General features: G+C 35.6%; 1 pseudogene; it reads left to right on the top strand.

The window, feature by feature from the left end:
* The first annotated feature begins 258 nt into the window (after window positions 1-258).
* Window positions 259-825, top strand: LOC147492956 (secreted RxLR effector protein 161 pseudogene; annotated as a pseudogene).
* Window positions 826-23,427: the final 22,602 nt, after the last annotated feature.

Below are 23,427 nucleotides of genomic sequence, written 5' to 3'. Positions count from 1 at the left end.
GGTTTATTACATGAAACCAAGAATTATCTCGCCAAGAACTTTGGCATGAAAGATATGGGTGAGGCAACCTATGTGATTGGCATCGAAATATTTTGAGACCGTTCACAAGGATGGTTAAGGTTGTCTTAGAAAGCATATATTAACAAAGTTCTGGAGAGATTCCATATGGAAAATTGTTCAATTGGGGAATCTCCAATTCAAAAGGGGGATAAGTTTTGCCTTATGTAGTGTCCAAAGAATGAATTGGAACATAAGCAAATGGAAGCAATTCCATATGCTTCAGCTATAGGAAGCCTAATGTATGCACAGACTTGCACCAGACCGGACATTAGCTTTGCAGTTGGTGTTTTGGGCAGATACCAGAGTGATCCAGGGATGGAAAACTGGAAACTCGCCAAGAAAGTTCTAAGGTACTTGAAGGGAACAAAAGATCACATGCTCACATTTAGGAAAACCGATAATCTTGAAGTGATTGGTTACTCAGATTCAGATTTTGCTGGTTGTCCTGATAGCCAAAAGTCCACATTTGGATATGTGTTTATGTTGGCTAGAGGGGTTATTTCATGGAAAAGTGTGAAGCAATCTATCATTGCCGCATCCACCATGGAAGCCGAGTTTGTGGCTTGCTTTAAGGCCACAGTTCATGGCTTATGGCTGTGGAATTTTATCTCAGGGCTTAGAGTTGTCGACTATATTTCTAGGCCACTGAGACTTTACTGTGATAATGCCGCAGCAGTCTTCTTCTCCAAGAATGACAAATATTCTAAGGGTGCTAAACATATGGAGTTGAAGTTTCTTTCTGTAAAGGAAGAAGTACAGAAATAATGAGTGTCTATTGAACATATTATAATAGCACCAAACTTATGATTGCTGATCCATTAACCAAAGGGCTCCCACTAAAGACATTTAAGGAACAAGTTCTCACTATGGGTTTTGGTTGTCAACCTTGACTATGTTTGGGTTATTTGGATTGAATGAATTAAGTTACCTCTCATTACGATAGACACTTTGAGATCTCATGTAATTTGTCTATATTATTTCCTATTTCCATTATATGTACGTACATTTATGAATGGATTTTAGGATGGACTTAATCTAGGCATTATTATTTGCCTACACTTCTCAATTATGGTTCATGCCATTCAAGTTACTCATGTTGTGGTACATGGAAGGGACTGTGCCATTTCAATGACACACTACCACCATGACTCACATAAGTAAGTTGTTTTGATTATGACATTATGATAACCAAATTATGTAAAGGCATGTATTGGATATATTTTCGAAAACGCAATCGCAATTATGTTGTTTTATTGTCAACCCACACTAGTCATTTTACAAAACGTTTTATAAATAAAATCACTATTTAGTTTTGTCATATAGACCAAGTGGGAGAATGTAAGATATGATATAATAGTTCAAAGACCACTATATCATATCATCCATAAAGTGGTCAACAAGTCAAAACTTTATAGACTTTTGATTTCTAAATTGATGTGTGGGTTACTTCTAAGTAAATATCCTATTTACTCATGCCTTAATTACATTGGCTAATTAAGAGAAGAAGGTTACATTTTCTATCCCGCCTTTTATGGGAAAAGGGAGATAAAAAGACTTGGAAGATTAAGAGTGTAACCACCGTCCTCTCTCCATCCTTTATAAAAGAGTGTAGAAACCCCATATTTTGACACTACAACAATTAACACAATAAATAATATAATGGTTGGAAGAGAAACGATGCTTTGCTATCGGATTCAACACATCACTCTTGCAATGGATCAAGGTACAATTTTATTGATTCATTATTTACATTCTTTATACAATGTGAAATAATCTATGATTCATGATCCTCTAAATGCTATTAAATTAGTATTACACAAACCCCGCCAGCATCAAAGAATTACTGATCTCATTTAAAGTAGGCTTATTACCAAAAACAAATAAAATAAAAATCAATCACTAGATAAGGAGGGGATAAAGGGTAAATAAGTTTTTATTAAGGGTATAGTGCATGTTGGGGGTGTTTTGAATGGCCCAATGCAAAGTCTGCAAAATGAGGGCCTTAACACGCGCTCCTTTTTGTGTGTGAGATGGTATATGGATGATGTAGATAGATGATGGTCGTTGAACAAAATAGAAGCGTATCAAAACCTAATTATCCCTTAATAAGTAAAAGATGAGTAGGGTATTATTCCACTTTTAAGTGTATGTTTATATGAAGGACAGGATTGGAAAGGGGGTTTGAGGGATTAAAAACAATGATTATAGATATTGTAGATTCTAATGCTAAACTAAACTAAAATAACTAAACTATTGAGAATTTATAAGTGAGGGAATTCAAGAGATTAGAATTCACTAATACCTTTGTTCTGTGACCTTCTGCTTCATGGTTGTTCTCACAAATAATTTACAATTAGGCAATTGAGCGAGTGCCGATGCCCTTTGGGACGAAACATCATTAACAATTAACTCTACTCAAAGTTGTTCCTAAGTTTATGTTACTTTTATGTGAGCTTGGACAGCTATTCAATGAATCACCATCTAAAGCAAACACAAGGAATACTTCCCTTACTCTAAAACACTACAAAACTAGAAGAAAAGTAGAGAATAATAATATAATATTCAATTACAATAAAAAAAAACCCTATTCTAGCATTATATTCAATTGTAATAAATAAAAACATGTCACTAGCAAATATTCAATTGCAATAAATAAAACCCTAAACTAGCATGATATTCGATTGCAATAAATAAAAACCTTAATCTATACTTCTATCTCCTGGTCTTGGCAATGGAACTAATAACTAAAAACATAAAAAACTAACCTGATTGGAGAATACCATGAACCAAAAGAATCAACGAACCTTAAGCACCGACTTCATTTTCTCCCTTGAAGGAGAAGATTAGCCTTCCATAAAGAAGGAAGAACACGAAGAACGAGAAGAAGAAGAGTCGAAGAACATAAAACTAGAAAGACTAATTTATTAATACTCGACTAGTTAAAACCGAATCTTTTATTATTAATTTCTCTCTGCCTTAAGTTCTGGAGACAAGAATATAAGTGAATTGGCAAGTTTCATGAGGCACTAAGGTCTTCTATTTATAGGGGTTACAATGAGTTATAGAAGCATTCCAAACTATGGTTTGTTTCCTAATACAAATCAACTTCTTTTAGAGTCCAACTTTGTCTCCAAAACTAAGAAAGAAGTGGCTACAGTGTCGGTTCTCATGTCTGGACGCACGATCTTCGCGTCTCAGACGCGAGAGTCTATTTTTCCTCTTTTGCTCCATCCTTCTTTCCTCTTTTGCGGGCTTTGGTCCAAGCAACAAATCCTTTTGCCTTGGGCTTCCAAATAGGCTTTAAAATAGGTCCAAGTTGCATCTTTCATTGCTTCAATTCCTTGGTCTTCTCCATCATTGTCCACGGGCTTCCTATGTGATCCATAATGCTCCGAATTGCTCCATTTTACCCTTTTTTCTCTAATATTCTACAAAACTCTAATTTTCACCTATAGAATTATAAAACATGACTTACAAGCAATGTTAGTCCACTAAGATGGCTAAGCAAGAGATATAATCGAGGGTTAAAATGCACTTTTTAAGCACTTTTCACAACTCCCAACTAGCCTTTTGCTAGTCTCTTCGCAAATAAGATAAAAAGAGATAAGTGATCAAAATCACATCCTAATAACAAAAATAAAATCCTAACTCACTTTTGCAGGCATCGCGATTGCATTTACCATATGCAACAAGGCTTTAAACCTTTAAGTTCCCTAAAAAGGACGAGTTATAGTCTCGTGAGGGTTTTCAGGTGATATACCCACAAAATCAATCAATAGAATGTTCAATAATGATGACACTTTTTAGAGAGAAATTTCCTTACCAACTTAGTGCTTACTCCAATAGATGGCTTGGGTTTCTATTACCAACTACATTGCTGCAAAGACTCATAGATTATGATGGGAGATAGTAAAAATTGACAAAATTCTCAATCAAGGCTTATGTGTGTACTCAGTCAATCTCCTATACTCTCCTATCCAAGAAACGGAATCCCTAGTTTACCATAGGCAAATAATCTTGACTTTCAATCCTCACCGGTCATACTCTCAGAAAAAAATCTCTCAAAAGATGGTCTATTATTTTACCTCATGTATGTGGGGAAAAGAATAATACATATGAACATCCCACATACTACCTTGAAAAACAGACTTCTAGATAAAAGTAGTCTCATGGAAAGAATGTCAATCACAAATGAAGTGTCGGGTCCTTCACTTAAGCATCCTCTCACCTATTCTAGACTTCGTACCATTCTGTAGTGATAAGTCATGGGTTGCAACTTGGTTTGGGTATTGGTTTATGAAGGAAAGGTAAAAAGGATTCAAAGGTTGTTTCGGAAAAACACTGGGATTTGCTCCATTCTTTAGAAGATTTCATCAAATTCTGTATTGCAGAGAAAATCCTTCCTTTGTCTTAGCTTTTCCATCTAGTGGTATATCCTTGATTAGTACTAGATATGATTGTTTTCCACTAGCTTCTTTCACTTAGAACAGAATGATGGTTTTTATTGTATCTCTCTGATATTTTCTTGTAATCTTCCTTTTGTGCTCTTTCTTCCTCCTTGTTCCCCTCGTATTCTCAGAAACATATGGGTATGGCTGATAAAGGTTTTGGCTATACTCCTTGTCTGGAGTTGGGTAAAGGATAAAAGGTTTTATGAAAGAAAATAGCTTATTGTAAGGCTCAAAATGGTTTAACATGATGGTCCTACTAGGTGGGATAAGGGCTGAATAGGTTCACTACTTGACTTATCAGTATGATACTCTGTTTCGAATAGACTACAAGACCTAATGGCTATCTCCCCAGTTGATGTCACTTCGTGACTAACCAAATGAACGGATAATTAGACTATATTACAACGACATAAAGAACTGAAAAATGTTAAGTCACTAAGACTCGAATTTTTCGTAAGAACTCTCCAAAGAATGGGTATAAAGCTTAAGTCTCACGGGCTAAGTAAAAAAAAATAAAAAATCTACTTCCAGTTTACTAGGGGTTAAATCTCTCTTCTAGCAAAAGTATACAAAACTAACCAAGTACAATGGTGGTGCCTTGATAAAGAATTCTATCAACAAGAACTATTTCCGAGCATAATAAATAGTCTAAGCGGTAATAAAATCAATAATATCAACTATCTATCAAACTCAACACTAAGCAGTATAGAATCTATATCCCAGACTCATCATTAAAATTCATTTTTCTCAAGCTGCTGATATAGAAACAAAAATATTTTTGTTTTTGAAAACTAATTTTTGAAATTCATTTCTCAAGTACACCCTCCCCGGTAGCGGCGCCATTTGACATGTGTTCCTTTTTGTGTGTGAGATGGTATATGGATGATGTAGATAGATGATGGTCGTTGAACAAAATAGAAACGTATCAAAACCTAATTATCCCTCAATAAGTAAAAGATGAGTAGGGTATCATTTCACTTTTAAGTGTATGTTTATATGAAAGACAGGACTGGAAAGGGAGTTTGAGGGATTAAAAACTATGATTATAGATATTGTAGATTCTAATGCTAAAATAAACTAAACTAACTAAACTATTGAGAATTTATAGGAGAAAGAATTTAAGAGATTAGAATCCACCAATACCTTTGATCTGTGACCTTCTGCTCAGGGCCGTTCCTGAGATTTCAATGGCCCTGTGCAAACGGTGAAATGTGGCATTCTTCCATCAACACCAAATTTTTTTCTAAACCTTGTAGTTTTTTAAGAATGAATTTATCAAGGGATACTTTTTGTTATTTATTCTTCTGACATAGTGGCCTAGTGGGTCACATTATGGGTCCCCAATTTTTATTGTATTGTTTACTTTGTTTTGGCTTTTGGGTAGCTTCAAAATATTAGGCTTTTGGCGGTAAAACTAAATATATTTTGGGCCCTGCACATTATGGGCCCTGTGCCGTCGCCCATAATGCACCTGGTCAGGGCCGAGCCTGCTTCTGCTTCATGGTTGTTCTCACAAATAGACTACAATTAGGCAATTGAGCGAGTGCCGATGCCCTCTTGGACGAAACATCGTTAACAATTAACTCTACTCAAGGTTGTTCCTAAGTTTATGTTACTTTTATGTGAGCTTGGACAGCTATTCAATGAATCACCATCTAAGGCAAACACAAGGAATACTTCCCTTACTTTAAAACACTACACAACTAGAAGAAAAGTAGAGAATAATAGTATAATATTCAATTACAATAAATAAAACCCTATTCTAGCATTGTATTCAATTACAATAAATAAAAGTATGTCACTAGCAAATATTCAATTGCAATAAATAAAACCCTAAACTAGCATGATATTTGATTGCAATAAATAAAAACCTTAATATATACTTCCATCCCTTGGTCTGGGCAATGAAACTAATAACTAAAAACATAAAGAACTAACCTGATTGGAGAATACCATGAACCAAAAGAATCAACGAACCTTAAGCACCGGCTTCATCTTCTTCCTTGAAAGAGAAGATTAGCCTTCCATAAAGAAAGAAGAACACGAAGAACGAGAAGAAGAAGAGTTGAAGAACATAAGACTAGAAAGACTAATTTATTAATACTCGATTAGTTAAAACCGAATCTTTTATTATTAATCTCTCTTTGCCTCAAGTTCTGGAGACAAGAATATAAGTGAATTGGCAAGTTTCATGAGGCACTTAGGTCCTTTATTTATAGGGGCTACAATGAGTTCTATAAGCATTCAAAACCGTGGTTTGTTTCCTAATACAAATCAATTTCTTTTAGAGTCCAACTTCGTCTCCAAAACTGAGAAAGAAGTGGCTACAGTGTCGGTTCTCGCGTCTAGGACGCATGATCCTTGCATCTCAGACGCGAGTGTCGCATCTGGACGCACGATCCTCGTCGTCTCAGACGCAAGAGTCTATTTTTCCTCTTTTGCTTCATACTTCTTTCCTTTTTTGCGGGCTTTGGTTCAAACAATGAATCCTTTTGCCTTGGGCTTCCAAATAGGCTTTAGAATAGGTCCAAGTTGCATCTTTCATAGCTTCAATTCCTTGGCCTTCTCCATGATTGTCCACGGGCTTCCCATATGATCCATAATGCTTTGAATTGCTCCGTTTTACCATTTTTTCTCTAATATTCTACAAAACTCTATTTTTCACTTGTAGAATCATAAAACATGACTTATAAGCACTGTTAGTCCACTAAGATGGCTAAACAAGAGATATAATTGAGGGTTAAAATGTAGTTTTTGAGCACTTATTAGTCATTTATTTCCTTTTCTTTTTTTAGACAGAATGAGATTTTTGTGTTAATTTTAAAAACCATAGTGGGTTTTTTTGAGCTTAATGAAGTCTTTTGTTTTAGTTTATATTGGGGGTCCTATGCAAGGCCTTAGACAACATTGGCCCCTTTCCTGAGTGCATGCCAATAGCTCTTTTGGGGGAAAAAAAATTATACTCTTGGTATTGAGGAACATGTATGACACTAACACACACTGTACAATGTGTTGTTACGAAAGTGTTGTAGCTTGTTAGCAAACAGATGGTGGAGTATGCTTCCAGTTTGAATAATGAGTCTAGCTAGTGTACGTTGTTGTTCATGGAATTGTTTCTGTTCCTAAGGACGACACAAGTCACACAACAGGTAAATGTTTTGTATTATTTGCAGTTCTACACTATTATTAAGCGATTTGATACCACCATTACTGATTTGATCTAATGTATATGTAGGTTAAAGTCCAAGTAGGTAAGAAAGATCTATTGTATAAGTATGTATACCTGTGAAGAAACTTCCCTTTAAGATAGAGGATGCTATGCGAAGTGAGGCCAATATATAGAAAGCTTTGGAGGTAAATTTGTGATTGTTTTGGAGAAAGAGGATGTTCTTTAGGGCCTTTAATTCATTTGATTTGATTGTATTTTTGATGTTTTGAGCAAGTTTTGTTGGTAAATCTGACATTATTATCAAAGGAAGTGAATACTATGTGTTCTTAGGCATTTAATTTAAGTTCAACAACATTTTGTTTCGTACGACACTTGATTTGAAGCTTGTTTTTATTTGTTTTGCTTCCTCCTTTGTACATGTACATGCTAAAGAGTTGATTGTTCTTGTTAACCAAGACACTCATCAAATCTATAGAGTACTCGACCCTGTGCACACCTGCTAATCATGGATTTTTTTCGATGAAGTGGTGGCAAGTTTAATGGGTGAGTGGACATCTTTTTAAATTTAAGTTATTCCTTTCCATTTTTCTTTGTTGGGCATATTACTTTTAGTTAGTGTCTTGCACTTCAACTTGTTCTATAATCAGCTTTATGCATGTACATACCTTGTTTTGGGGGTTTATAATTATGCTAAAGCTCCCAACATAAGTACGGGAGAAAAAACTACCTCCAGGCTCCATCCAAAGTACAGATAAAGAAACTAAAGAGTTGTAGAAACCTAACCACAGAAAAAAAAAAAGTAAACAATACAGAGGAACCAAAGTACAAATCTAACAACAACGAGAATATGAAAAGATAAATAAAAGGGTTATTTATGTTTACTATTTGTCCTACTTTTTATGGGGTATTGACAAACCACACCATTCTCTTCTAACATGACCAAAATACCCCTTCACACCATTCTCTTCTAGTTTCTCTCTCCTTATTCCTTCTCATCCATTCACAAGAAAACACCCAATTACGAAATAACCCCAAAAAATCTAATTAATTAGCAGGAACCCCATCCCCACTATCTCTCAGCTCTCTTTTCTCATATTCATTGAATCGAATTAGTGTATAATATGGGTTATCTTGATAAATAAATAATTGGTTGGGAATTGGGTAAAAGTGTCGTTGATTCGAAGATAGATGTTGTTGCATCGTTAGTTCAATGGATATGGAGGATGAAGAGTGATGCAAGTTCAGTGACATGATATTCATTAGTGGGATTAAGTTAGTTGTTCATGAGTATCTTGATTTAATGTTTAATAAGAAAATCAATATATCCAATTCCACAATTTATAATTGAATTTGATGTTGTTACTGAGTTAATACCAATGCACTTGTGATTATGACTTTCTATTGTTAAAGTTTTGAAGTATTGTACTTCATTTTCCATTAATGATCATTAATATCTTGAATGCTCAACGTATTTTTGACACGTGGCACACTGGTCTGATTAGTGTTAACACTATTATATAATGCGTAGTCACCATGTTGGAGGCAATTACAAGGGTAGTTTGGCTATATAATAAAATCTAACTAATAGCTTGACCATAGTCAACTTGAATGACTCGCTGTCAACAAATAGAAGTATAGGATATAAACCTAATAATCCATAATTTAAGGACAAAAGCCTAAATACCATATAAAAAAAAGTATGACTAAAACCTAAATAACCCTAAAGAAAATGAGGTAAATAAAGGATTCCAACTCAACACCATTCCCAGGCATTATAGTAATCACTAATCAGACAATAATCACATAATCGTGCGTATCAAGAAATATATTAGGAATTTTGGATGTGATGGAACTATGGAAGTTTATTGGTAGTATGACAGTGTATTTGGAAAATATTGGATGGTAGGCTGGGTTGTATTCGGAAAATAATGCTCAAGACTTTGAAAGAATGGGTATGGCGTATGATAACCACTTTCTTGATTGTTGACTTAGCATTTAGAGTTTTAGTACATACAAAAGAGCTTTTGAATAGCAGTCACGCCGCTACTCAATTTTTTCAACTAATCATTGTTGTCTGTAGAAATTAAACACAAGGTCGGGGCCGTTTGGAAACCATTATGATAATGCATTATATGACAAATAATCTATTATGGTTATCATAATTGTTTTTGGGTATAAAAAAACTTGTTTGGTAGAGAATTTTAAAAACCATTATCTCATTCTTGAAATAAGATAACCAATTAAATCATAAACCAAAAAAACTAGCTTAAAGAATGAGAAACAAAAATTGTGGAGCTTTCCTCTTAAAATGAGTTACCGTATTTTCATTTTTTTTTTCTTTTTTAGTAATTTTATCTTTCCATATATGTTCTAGTCATTAAATAAAAAATTGTTTTGTATTTGGTTGTTTGGTATAATTTCTTTCATAAAGGTTTAAGTCAAAATCACTTATGTGAAATTTGATTTTAAGAATAAAATTAGTTCTTACAATAATGGTTGCCAATGTGATAATCATATATTTCTACTCTCTAGTCACATGTTTTGGCTTTTCGCAAATATTCGATCAAAGTTGTTAGCCATCATGAGTATGGAGTTTTCTTTTGAAAACAAACCTACTAACTTTAGGTCTTTTAATCTCTATATAATCATGATTTATTTATTTTATTTTATTTATGTTCACTTTTAGGAATTTTTTTTAGAAGGGTCTTGCGGTGCAATTTGTGGCACGTTGACCCCTTCTAACTTTGTATGATCAATTTCTTCTGGATATCAAATAAAATATTATTTCAAAAAAAAAAAAAAAAAAAACAAAGATAAGGAAAAAACCTAAAGGTACAACAATCAACTTATATTGAATAAGACGATGAAGTTTTGAAAATGATGAATATTAGGTTTGAGATAATTTTGATAATTGATTTGATATTGACCGAATTAATTGACTGATCGAATCAAACTACAATGACCTCTTTATATAGATAAGTCATACTTGATAACTAATAAACCTAAACTTCTAAATCTAATTAAACTCAGTAACGGAAACTATTAAATCAACTTACTAATTCTATTAATGTAAATCTCTTAAAATTAAGTAGAACTTCTCATTTTGCACCACTTTTTTTTTTTTTTTTTTTTTTTTGTCCATTGATCATAACAAATCCAATGTCCACGATATATGCACGGTAGGGATATAGTTTCAACGGTTTGGTTTTTGGCAGTTTTAGTTTGGATATTTTCATTTTTTGGTGGCTTTTATATGAAAAAAATTGGGAAAGGTTTTGGTTTTAACTCATAGTTATCCATCAGTTTCGGTTTCCTAATCGATTATTTTCTATTAATATATAAAATTATTTTTCACACCGAAATTATACACATGTGCATTAGTATGCATGTGTGAATTACGTACACTATTATGTTATATATACCTAAAGACAAACACTAGCTATATAGAAAGATGACTGGGTGTGATAAAAAAACATAACAATTTTTTTAGAATTTTAATATCAGGGAGGGACTCTCAAGGACAAAATGGACCAAAAAGTCACTCTCAACACTACTTTTTTTTTTTAATTACTCACAAGGACCGGGTAGATGAAAGGTCAAATATACCCTTGATGTGAAATAAAAAAATGGCTCGGGTAAATGAAAAGTCAAGTATACCACTGATGCAAAATAATAAACAGCCCGACCCAATTGAAATGACTTGGTGTATATAGTATGGATAATCATTGTTCATACCTCAAATGAGCAATGAATAATCACTGTTTATACCTCAAACATAACATATGAACAGTAAGAAGACCTATTGAAGTATGAACAATTTGTTCATACTTATTTGGGGTATGAACAATCACTGTTTATTCAACAACATTGTTCATACCTCGCATGACCTATGAACAATCACTATCCATATGAACAATCATTGTTCATATCTATTTGGGGGTATGAACAATCAATGTTCATACCTCAACATAATATATGATTAGTAAAAAGACCTATTAGAGTATGAACAATCATTGTTCATGCCTATTTGGGGTATGAACAATCACTGTTCATACCTCAAACATGAGTACCTCATTATGAGCTATGAACAATCATTGTCCGTCTGAACAATCACTGTTCATACCTCATGAGCTACGCACAATCACTATTCATACCTCAACATAATGTATAATTAGTAATTAAGAAGACCTATTGGAGTATGAATATTCATTGTTCATACATATTTGGGGTATTGACAATCATTGTTCATACATCAACATAGTGTATGAGGTATGTTCACCTATTTGGGTTGAAAAAAATGCATAGATGGGTAACGAACTATACACGAAATCAAACATTGGTGTATAAACTCTTTTTTGAGCAAATTTGGGTAACGAAGTGTACCATGTTTTGCAACGTTGGCTTCTGTTTTCACTTCCGTCCAGTTTTTTCACACGTGTCAAGTTTTTTTTTCTTCTTTGTCTCTAATTATGTGTCACTTATTTTCCTATGTGGCTATCTAGTGGCAATCTGACACGTATGAAAAAACTTGACACATATGAAAAAATTGGACGGAAGTGAAATAGAAGCCAATGTTGCAAAACATGGTACACTTCGTTACTGAAATTTGCTCAAAAAAGAGTTTATACACCAATGTTTGATTTCGTGTATAGTTAGTTACCCATCTATGCATTTTTTTTTTCATTTGGGTACAAATAATCACCAAATTTCTCTGCTTTATAAACATAACACATAGGGGTGAAACTAAATTAAAAATAAAATAAATTTTTTTTATGCTTTATATCTATAATAACACGGAGGGGTAACTGTTATTTAAAAAAAAGTAAAAAGGCTGGGCCAACTTATTTTGTCCTTGAGGGTTACTAAAATTAAAATCGTGGGTTACTTAATGCTGTAATTTGTCCTTGTGAGTTACCAAAAAAAATGGTGTTCTCTAGAGTTGTTTTGGCCCGAAAATTGGTCCTCTAGACTCTTTTCTTGTTTTAATATAGGCATACAAAAATATCAATTTTTACAATATGTATCAAATATAATCAATTCTGGTTGTGATTCGGGTAATCACTGGGTTTTGACTATTTGGTTTTACTAGTTTCAGGTTTTAATCAGTTCATGTTTTTTTTAATAAAGTAGAAATTATATTGATAACGAGTATTACAAATAATTAGGACAAAAGTGCAACAAGTTGTGCCACAAGTCCTTTCTGAATAGCAAATCCTATCATTCTAAAAACAAACTCGTTAGAACCAGCTGTCATAACGTTACTATCCATAACTTTTTGAAGTCTCTTGAGAAGTTCAACAGATTGTTGTTCCAAGATCCCAAAAGTGTTGAAATTGAACGGAATAAAACAATGTTGGTTAGCCCTACAAGCTTCTTCATGCTTCTCCATCTTCCCTGTCACTGCTCTTATAACTGCTTCTTCCATCTCAAAGTCACCATTCCCCAACCCTACCAATGGAGAGACTCTAGTTACATTAACACATACATGTTCTCCCTCAGACCAACTATAAATCAAGACATCTGCATGCTAAAGTGTCGATCTGCCCTCATTCGGATTAGTCATAAAGTTAACAAGAGCCTTTTTCCTCAGCCCTCCAAAATGCATCACACAAAATGTCTCTAACATGATCATGTCGGTATTTAAAACTGGGAAAATGTCTACAATGTGTTGTATGGTTCCTAAAAGCATCTAATCTACTATTTTTGCATACAGAGCAAAGACCACCATCAGAGTATAGAAGAATCATAAGATGGTATCGGAGAATGGAACAATACTCTACAGATGACATAAGATGTCAAAGTCCCTCCATCAGAATAGCAAGTAGAAAATCTTTTGCATGTTCCGATTGCAAGCATCCAATGACTGCTTTATGACGAGCAAATAACTTAAACTCCCTCTCAAGACTAGCAATAATCTTACCATAGAAAGCTTCCACCAAAAGTTTTTGTGGTTTTGAGGGGACGGTAACATTCACAGCTAGAGAATCAAGGTCAAAATTGGGAAGACAGAGATGCAATGTACTGGTAACATCATCAAGGATCTCACTTATAGGCACTGGACCACAACTCATAAGAATGTGGTTTTGAAGCTCTAAAGTCTGAAAATGGGAGGCCACAAAAGCAAAAGCAGAGATATCAAAGGCATAATAGATACCTAACCCACCAAGGCGTGATAGAAGCTTTGCTAAATGCAACTGCAAATCACTGAAGCCAAGACCATTATAAACTATATTACCCTGAAGAACACGGCAGAGATGTCAGTCAAATGTCCTGGTTGCTGATCGTTCGCACTTTGGGTATAAGATTTTTGGATCATACACTCAAATACAACTCATTCAAGTTATCTCGCTTACGTGCTAGTTGAAATACACTTCGAGAAAGGGTTTTGTCCCGCACCTAAAGATTAGAACACTTGATTTACTTCACTGGAATTTACTACACTAGAGAACTTGTGAGAAAGATTTGATTTGTGATTACTTTTACTACCCTACTACGTACGTTGCTTAAAGTTCAAGTTACTAAAACTTAAAAAAAATCTGATTTACTTAATACAAGAGAGAGATAGAGAGAAAGAAGGGTGGATAGTTAAATCTACTCATGTTAAACTAGTTCCATAGTTAGGAAGACTGCATCATATTGCCTCTAACATGTTTTGGGTTCATAGACAAACCCAAAACAGATTAGAGCATCGATCCCTAACAACATGCACCTAACTCTAAGCTCATTTTGCTAGCATGAGAAATTGAACTGATATTTCAATTCTAAAATACCATTTCAATTCCTGGTTTTATTTTGCACCAGTCATTTAATTTTCAGAGCTTGGTTTTACCAGAAGGCCGCGAGCGAGTAGCCTCAGTGTCACCTGGGTCGCACACATGACCTTATCTAGAGATCCAGACTCCAAACTTGGTTGATCATTGTCATTTTGTGACAGGATGTAAAATATAATCTATACCTCTAAGTAATGATTCGGGTCTCCTAAAATGGAGCCTGATCTTCACATGAGCTTCATTAACCCTCCACCAGGGAGGGTTTTATCTCAAGTTCATAATTGAGAAATCTAATAGAGATTTATAAGAAGTAGAAGAAGAAAGGAAAATTCTAATTTACCTTTAGAAATGATTTTTATTAGTAACTTAAAGCGAAAGCTATTACAATGATTTAAACTAATAAAACTAGAAAATTAGAAACATGGAAGCTTAAAGAAAAATGGAAACTAACTATGGAGTAAAAAATGTAACTTCGGTGTGCTTTTTAAGACTCCCCCCTTTTAAGCATAAGAGAGTGTTTAATTTTCCTTCCACCCATGTGAATCAACCACCTAATTCAATTCTACCATTTTGATTTTCCTAATAAAGACAAAATGGTGCACAAAAGTCTTAACCCAAAATGTTATGTCCTAATCAAGACTTTGTATGCAAAAGTGTGCACAAAAGTCCTTCATCATTTTAATAAAGCTTGACTTGATCATACCTTATGAGAGTTTGACGTGTGAGCTTGATCAATAATGAATAACCAAATTTTATGGGTTTGCATAGTGGGCCCTACATGCTTCGACTAGTGGTGGGTCCGAAAGTTGACTTTTTACAAAGTCCCATCTTTGTGTAGAGCTCGTCGCATTGATCCTTCTAGTGGTTCACTTGCTGAATTTGGAGTTCAGGTTAAGAAGATATGGGCGTCGGAAGTTTGATGTTTTTTGGCACGTTGATCCTGTTTTGACATGGAACTGTCCAGTTTGAGTCCCCGGACTTTAGTCAGGCTTCATTGTTCTTCACGTGGGCTAAATCGGAATACTTCATGTAGACACACTATTCTGTGCTTAAATACTGGGTTTATTCTCATTTTTACGTTCATTGTGAAAATCTGTTAAAGCACGAAAATATAATTAATTCATTATTATTACACACATAATTAACCAAAATGCTATGTCTCTACGAGGTTTTATATTACAGTTTTGGGTACTTATCACACCACCCCAAATAGCACTTTGCTTGTCCTCAAGCAAATAAGAGACATTAAAATAGATAAGTGGCCAAAAATGTGTAGTCTTGAACTAATTCTCGTTTTGAAGAGTGTGGTTGCATTGATTGAATGCAATAAGGCCTTAAACCACTAGGAATTCCCTAGTGGACGAGTTATATCCTCGCGAGAGTTTTCCAGAGAAGATGCTCACAAACTTCATCTATACTACAACGACTAAGTAACAAAGGCTTGTTCCCTTAAGTAATCTCAGATATCTATACATCTCACTAGCGGGGAACGAAGAGTAATTCCTTTGAAACTCAAGTTAATATACACATAATAATTAAAACATCTACATATGAAAATGCATGTAGTGAGATTTACATTGAAATGTGCAAGCAGGGCCGTTTCTGGATCCTTTGGAGAGCGTCCCTAAGTAGGTTCTCACAGGTATGTGTCGAAGCACAAATTCGCTAATAATTTTTCCATTCAGGTTTTGCTAAGTCCAGTGTGCAGTGGTACATGTTTCCTCATATCTCAATGACATTTAGAGAAGCCGAGGTCGATAAATCACGTCTACTACCTATTATCACACCATCCTACTCCTAGTTGAGCTATAGGTCTTTATTAGGTATTATGGGGCTTAGGTGGTTGTGTAGAAGAAAATGGAAATGGAAAATAAAAAATGATAAGTATGAGAGAATAAGGTCTTCAAGATATTGACACTAGAGAATTCCTTATTTTCTTTTCCTGCTTCTAACATGAGTTTCTATACTTAGCACTTTTAAGGTTTTGGACTCCTTTTGATTTTATTTTGGAGAGTTCTAACATTGATTTTTTTCTTTTGATTTTTGGAGACATACTTCTATTTTTCTTTTCTTTTTCTTTCTGAAGCAAGTAACTGATTTTGATTTGGGACAAGTCTTTCTCATTATTTTTTCCATATTTCATCCTATTTCTAATACTTATTATTTAGGTGGGTTTATTTTATCTAGGGTTAATAGATGGGTTAGGAATTGTTGGTGAAAATGAAAGGTTTGATGAAAGGTTCAGTGGGGCGACTAGCGGTAAAATTTGTAACAGGTATGAATTTTTTGGCTATGTCGATCTAAAAAAGGCCTAAATTCTCGCCTAGGATTCAGATAGTGATCAAGTAATTAGTAGTCGTGTGATTTTCTCTATTCAAAAAAACTATCCCTCTGTGTCATCACTCATACATCACACATATTGAGGCATTTTGGTTAGATTCTCACATGATTGGTAATTTAAGTAGTCTAACCGTGGTACAGAAACTTAATGCTATGTACAATTAATGATACTCAGTGTATGAATGCTAATGAAAAGATATAAAAACTATTGCGTACGTATTATCTTAAGTTTCTAAGAATAAATCCTAATTCGAATCCTAATATGAGATTTCTAGACAATTTTCATCACAGAAAAGGAAACAAGACTTTGTCGCTAAGTACATTTATTTATAAAGAAAATAAAGCTATATACAACCTAAAAGTTGCCTAATTTTTGCTACAGTTTCTAAGCACCCCCAAACAGAATGATGCTTAATCCTTAAAGTATCAAGAGATGAAGAAAGAAGTTACTTGAGAACCGTGAGCAAAAATAGGGCTGAACATCTATAACAGAAAATTATTCTAACATAATATATGATACGAAAAGAAAAAATGAGAGCACACCAAACACAACTATACACAATTATATACATATTCACAGTGCCCTAATTAAAAATTAAGGGTACATACATTCTATCTTCATCTAGAGTGAAATGCATTTCCTTAGCATCGCTCCAATAGATAATGGCTTGCCAAATGGTGCTCCATTGGGTCGATCCAGATTCATTCAAATGTTCCAACATTTTATTGTCGTTAGGGAAGCAACGAACGTTCTGCAGGTACCATGAAGAGCGTCCACGCCAAGCTCGAAATCTTAATGAATGAATGATTTTGTTCGCAGGACACATGGAATCTACCTTACCTAATCGTTAAAAGTGACCAAAAACTGTGGAAAATGTGTCCTCATAACTCGGTAGGTGGTTACAGGTAAAAGTAAATATTGGTACCAAAAATTGTGAAATCTTTTCAGATTTATGATAACACAGTGTGTGATATCGAAGAGTGTATGACCTTGAGCAAGAGCATTGAAGACTACACAGGCAGAATCATTGGTAATAGAAAAATGCTAATCTCCCATAATGTTTAGAAGGACAAACAACATTGTATTCCTTACGTCCATGGTCATGCTTGCTAAGGGAATTATGTTTTCTGGCTATCTGCCAGGTGCAACTCCTTCTTCTTTCCCTGTGAGACCATCACCATATGTCTAGCAAAAACTAGGCCATAAAAAGGAATGGTAAGAGTTATGGGTGATGTATGACCATGTTGTCACAGGCTGGTGATAAGGAAGATTGAAAGTTAGGGCAAGCATTGGCTTAGAAAAGATATGTTGTGTGCCACCAACTGTGATTGTGAACCCGTCCAGGGAGAAACCCTGTGCATGGTTGAATACAGTTGTGTCTTCCATATTAGCATAAAAATATGCAGCCAAACTTAGGGAATAAGTTTGCTCAGGTTGAAGAACTAGGGAAGACCAACCGATGTTAGTGATGTAGTCACAGAAGTGAAAGCCATAAGTAAGGGAGTCCATTATAACTTGGAAAGATTGCTCAGGAATGATTTTTGGAGTTGCCATGCTTGATGAAGATGGTTCCTATTGGAGTAGAGAGATGCGTAAGTTATAGTAGCGAAATCCTGATAGATTATCAATCAGTGTGATGAGAAGTCCATAAAGAAATAGTCACGTTGCGTGCAACAATAAGAAGGTCCCACCATAAGGGAATCAAGTATGTCCTCCATGCCTGATGGATGAAGTGGTGCAAGGAGAAGAATCCAATAAAGTCTGTCGAGATGGATGAAAGAGAATGGAAGAAGATATGCCCCCTCCTGCAAACAAATTTAAAACAATAGTTTAAAATTTGTTTTAAATGACCGCTTATTAAGAATAAACTAGAATTATTACAACCTAATGGGCATACTAAACTTAACTATTACTTATCAAAACAAAACACAAAAAAGGCAAAAAAAGTTGACTAAGAGAGAAAATTTCCTAAGAAAGAACTAAAAACCTAATTTTGAAAAAAGGAAAATGATCTTGGGCCAGGTTAACAATGAGGATGATTAGGTGGAAGCAGATCCTGCACAAGACTATTGAGTTGATCAATCTGCTGGACAAGCTGTTGCTGAAGTTCCCCCTGGTTTGCGGATATCATGGTTTGGTTATCTAGTAGAAGAGCGTGATTTTCCAAGAAGTGTGACTGGTTTTCCAAGATTTCCTCCTGTTTAACATCGTGTATTGATTGACGTTCTTGGAAGCCCAGAAGACTTGTGATGATGATTTCCTGACGTGTGTGCAGTGCTTGCATGCCTTCGTGAAGAAATCGAAGGCCTGCCATCGATTAAAAATGTTGTCCAAGGCACTCTCATCAAAGAAGTGTTTAGAGGAGGGGACTTGTTCTTGGGTGTCTTGGTTATCAGCCACGTTCAATGTGAGCATCTGGAGTCCAAAAACCTGGGACACACTCTGCGTTGAGTGTAATAAGGCCTGCCATTTTCAGGGGAGTTGTCGGGTGAACAACTTGAAAATCCCATCGCAACATGATTTGCGTCACTATGGTGGGAAACGGGGCTGACGTTTTCCTGGCTTTGACAATTGAGTTCCAGACAAATTGGATTATGCAAAAGTCCTCTCTTTGAGTTTGCATAACCCATAGTAGGTGGAGGAGGGTTTTGTGATTTCAAATGTTTTTAAAGTTCCAACCACATTGTGTGCTAACAATTGGAGGACAACTCGTTGATTTTGTTACAAGGATCACTGGAGAACAACGTGGTTTTGTGGCCGAGTTTGCCACGAGAGACAATTGCAAGCATTAGTTGCTTGACGGTGTCAAATATCAGTATCTGAAGATGCAGCTCAGGGTGCATCATTGGAATTTGAAGGATCTTGGAGATGATTTCCGGAGTCAATTCAAACTGCCATCCATTGGCTCGAAATAAGAATTTACCGTTTTCGAAATCGCTATGTTTGTAGAACTTCATAACCAAGTCCCTGGACTAAACTTCTTCCGAATGATGTAAAAGAGGCAACCATCCTAGTCGTAAAATTTCAGTGTCAAAATATGGATGAAACATGCTTTCATGAAATTTTAATTTTTTTTGCTCGGGCACTATACCTCTTTGTGGATTCATTGTAAGTTGAAGTGAGGGAAGAATGGAGAAGGTTGAGTGAAATGAAAATGGCTAAAAATTTCAGCCTTATAATTATTCACGGATCAGGATGGAATGAGTGGTTAGATCTAGAATTAATGTGCGGAAAAGACACAAGTGAAACATGTGTTGTTGTAGTAACACATTTATGTGTCAGTACGTAGCGAGTGAATGTATCCAAGGTGGGTCTTTTAACGTCAGATTCCTAAGACAATTAATGAGTTGTTCACAAATATTAGACAATACGGTGGAAGATTTCACAGGGTAGTTAGACCAATACGTATTTTCTACCTTGAGTTGTCAAATAGGGCATTTAAAGTCAGATCCCTAAGACTGTGATCGAGGCGTGCAAAGAGATAGAACATACGAAGGAAGGTGTCATAGTGTAGTTAGACCAACACGTATATTCTTAATTGAAGTAGCAAACCTTAATAGTGGAAGTTGGTTAGAGCTTACAGAGTGGCGCGCGCGACAGCGGTTAGGCACACCTTAGTAGCGCATGACTTGATGTGAACAGAATAAGTACAATTTGTTATGCTTTTGTGAGTTTTTGATTTTTGATTTTTTATGGGTTTTCTGATTTTTTTTTCTGTTTATGATAAGGTAAAAATACAAATAATACGCGCAAATATAAACATAGTGAATTTCTCAATTTAATACATAAACTGTACAAATTTGTGAGAATTTATTAAAAACACCACGCTAATGTACAAAAACAACAAATTAAAGAGAAGGAAATAACAGAAGTTACATAGATCTAGATATTTTGTATTACTAGATGCCACAACAACAACGTGACAACGATAAACATCGTTATCATGAAGACCTTAAATGCATCATCAAGTTGTTGCTTTTCAAAATTTTCAATTTGGTCAATGACGCGAATGAAGATTAGATTTGGGGAAGATTAAATGGTGGAGAGGGGGAGAATGGGAGATAATGGGATGAGTGAAGTGTGGTGAGGATGGTTGATATTTATAGGGAATAAATATGACCATTATATTTGGGTGAGGCATGTTGGATAGAGCCGTTAGGCCTGTCATATATATATATATATATATATATATATAATGAAGACAGGATAACTTCTCATTTAATTCGTCTCAAGATACAAATTTTTGAGAAATTAATAAACATACCACATACATTAGTAGAAAATTAAAATGCAATTACGTAAGGAAAACAAATGACATAATTCATTACTAGATTAGAAATACTAAGGCTCTTACTGTGAATCGTCAGGGTTAGCTAACGATGACGTGCACGTCGAGCTCCCAAAGTGGTTAACTGATCCTGGAGGTCCTCCAAAGACTGCATCACTTGACCCTGAAACTGGTGCTGGTTTGCCATTAACATGTGCTGGAACTCATTTTGATGAGCACGCATCTGTTGCTGAAATTCGCCCATGGAGTGCTCCATATTGACTTGGAGAGTGAACATGATGCGCATGCCAGTGTTGATCAAGCGTATGGCATCCATCAGGTGATGCATTTCTTGCATAGCAGCCTCATCGAAGAAGTGTGGAGGGATTGAGGAGGAGTACGCATGTGATCTTGCTCTACTACTAATGGCTCTGTAGGGTCTCAGTGATTCATGACACATGTCTAAAAAATCCCAAAGTTTTCAAGCGACCTCATGGTAACAAAGGGAGTAGCAGACTAGAAATCCAATTGTAGCACGATTTGTGTGACAAGAACAGCAAGATGGGCTAACCTGGTTGTGGCATGAGTAATGACACCGCAGAGGAATTGCACCATACAGAAATTTTCCTTATGCTCTTGTGGGATCTACAGCAGGTGAAAAAACATCTTGTTAATGTCAGATGTCTTGGAAGTGCCAATCATGTTGTGGGCCATCCATTGAGTGATCACAAGCTGGTTGTGACGTAGAGAGTGTTGGTATGCGCATTTCAAGACATTATTGTATTCTCCCTCAATTAGCATGTAGAGCATCAAGTAGTAACTCCTCTAGTATGCTGACTGTTGTAGTGTCGGAATATAATACGACATTGGAATGCCAGTGATTTCTGATATCAATTCCAGAGTGAGCTCACGCTGCTGCCCATAAACTGTAATCCAAAATTCATATCCCTGAAAACCTCCATTGTTGTAAAATTTGAGCACCAAATCTTCAGAGTAATACTCCTCATTTTGGTGCAGGAGATATCCCCAACCTCTATTCTCAATCTCCTCATCGAAAAATGGGTGGAACATACCACCATTAAAGAGGTTGTAAAAATTCCTCTTAACTGTGATTCGCCTGTTCTGGGCCATAGAGAGGTTTGGTTAACTTGCTCAAGGTGGATTTAAGATGAGAGTGAAATTTGGTGAAAGTTGACGGAACAAAATCTGATTTGGGACTGGATGACTCGCGGGCGCGAATTAGTTTATGTTGGTGGGGGGTTGTGGGCACGAGTCGATTAGGCTGGAGACTAGATCCGGAATTTGGGGAAGAAGAAAATGAGGGGAAATGATGCATGGTGAGTCGTGTGGGTGAAATAAGTAGCGGGCACGTGCCTTGAATCGGGTCTGGATTTTTTGGCCCAAGCTCAAAACAAACTTGGAAATGCCCATCATGCCTTGGATTCCTCGGAACGCTTAAAACACAGATTCCCGATTTGTTTCAACTCCAAATTTGACAAATGAGTTACCAAAATAATCAACAAGAAAAATGCTATCCAATGGTTTATGGAATGCCCAATTTCAAAGTTGTTACCGAAAAAGGGTTGAGGAAGAACTCTACAAAACTTGAAGTGGCTAAGTCATGTGGAATCAGGACTCAACCCTATTATTTTTTAAACTGTACCAGGAAAGATTAACGTGTTACCATCACTGTTACGACTATTGAACTCTTTTTCAATCAAGATGATACTAGGAAACTTTCATGTTGGCTCATAAACGAACCCAATCCAACCGCACTGTGGTTTCACCTTTATGTTTTGGGGGTTTTATTGCTCAGGACAATACCGTCCTGGTCCTTGCGAGAAGCACAATGGACTAAGCTACCTTTATTACATATGTATATAGCCTCAAACCACCCCATCAGGGGTTGGTCTGGGTGGAATCCATTGCTCGTGTCCCTAGTAGGTAACATATGGTGGCCTACACGAAATTTGTTTGTGGGCAGCAATAACGCAAATGTGAATTGTTAAAGACACGAGTATATACATGTTAAGTCTTTTAGAGTCAAATCTTTAAGACTATTCCCATTTTGTGGGAGCAATGGCATGGCTGCGAAGTTGATCCTACTCCGCTGGTGTTAGGCAAGTGTATACCTTGTACGAGCGAGCATATGCTACCAGTTGAAGATCGGGGCAGAAGGGCGTTTGACAATACATACACCACCCCATCCTTTGCGCACGTCATATATAAGCAAAATAACTACGAATATTACCTATCCGCGATAGGTGAGAGTTACACCAAATGATGAGCTAAATTTCTGAAGTAAGATAGTAGAAAAGGGAATAGAAGGAAGGAGGGGAAATTTTAAGTACCCATCGAGTACCAGAAAG

Source organism: Coptis chinensis, chromosome 6 (genome assembly GCF_015680905.1).
Source record: "Coptis chinensis isolate HL-2020 chromosome 6, ASM1568090v1, whole genome shotgun sequence".
NCBI classification, from domain to species: Eukaryota; Viridiplantae; Streptophyta; class Magnoliopsida; order Ranunculales; family Ranunculaceae; genus Coptis; species Coptis chinensis.
This window is presented reverse-complemented; position numbering and strand designations above follow the sequence as displayed.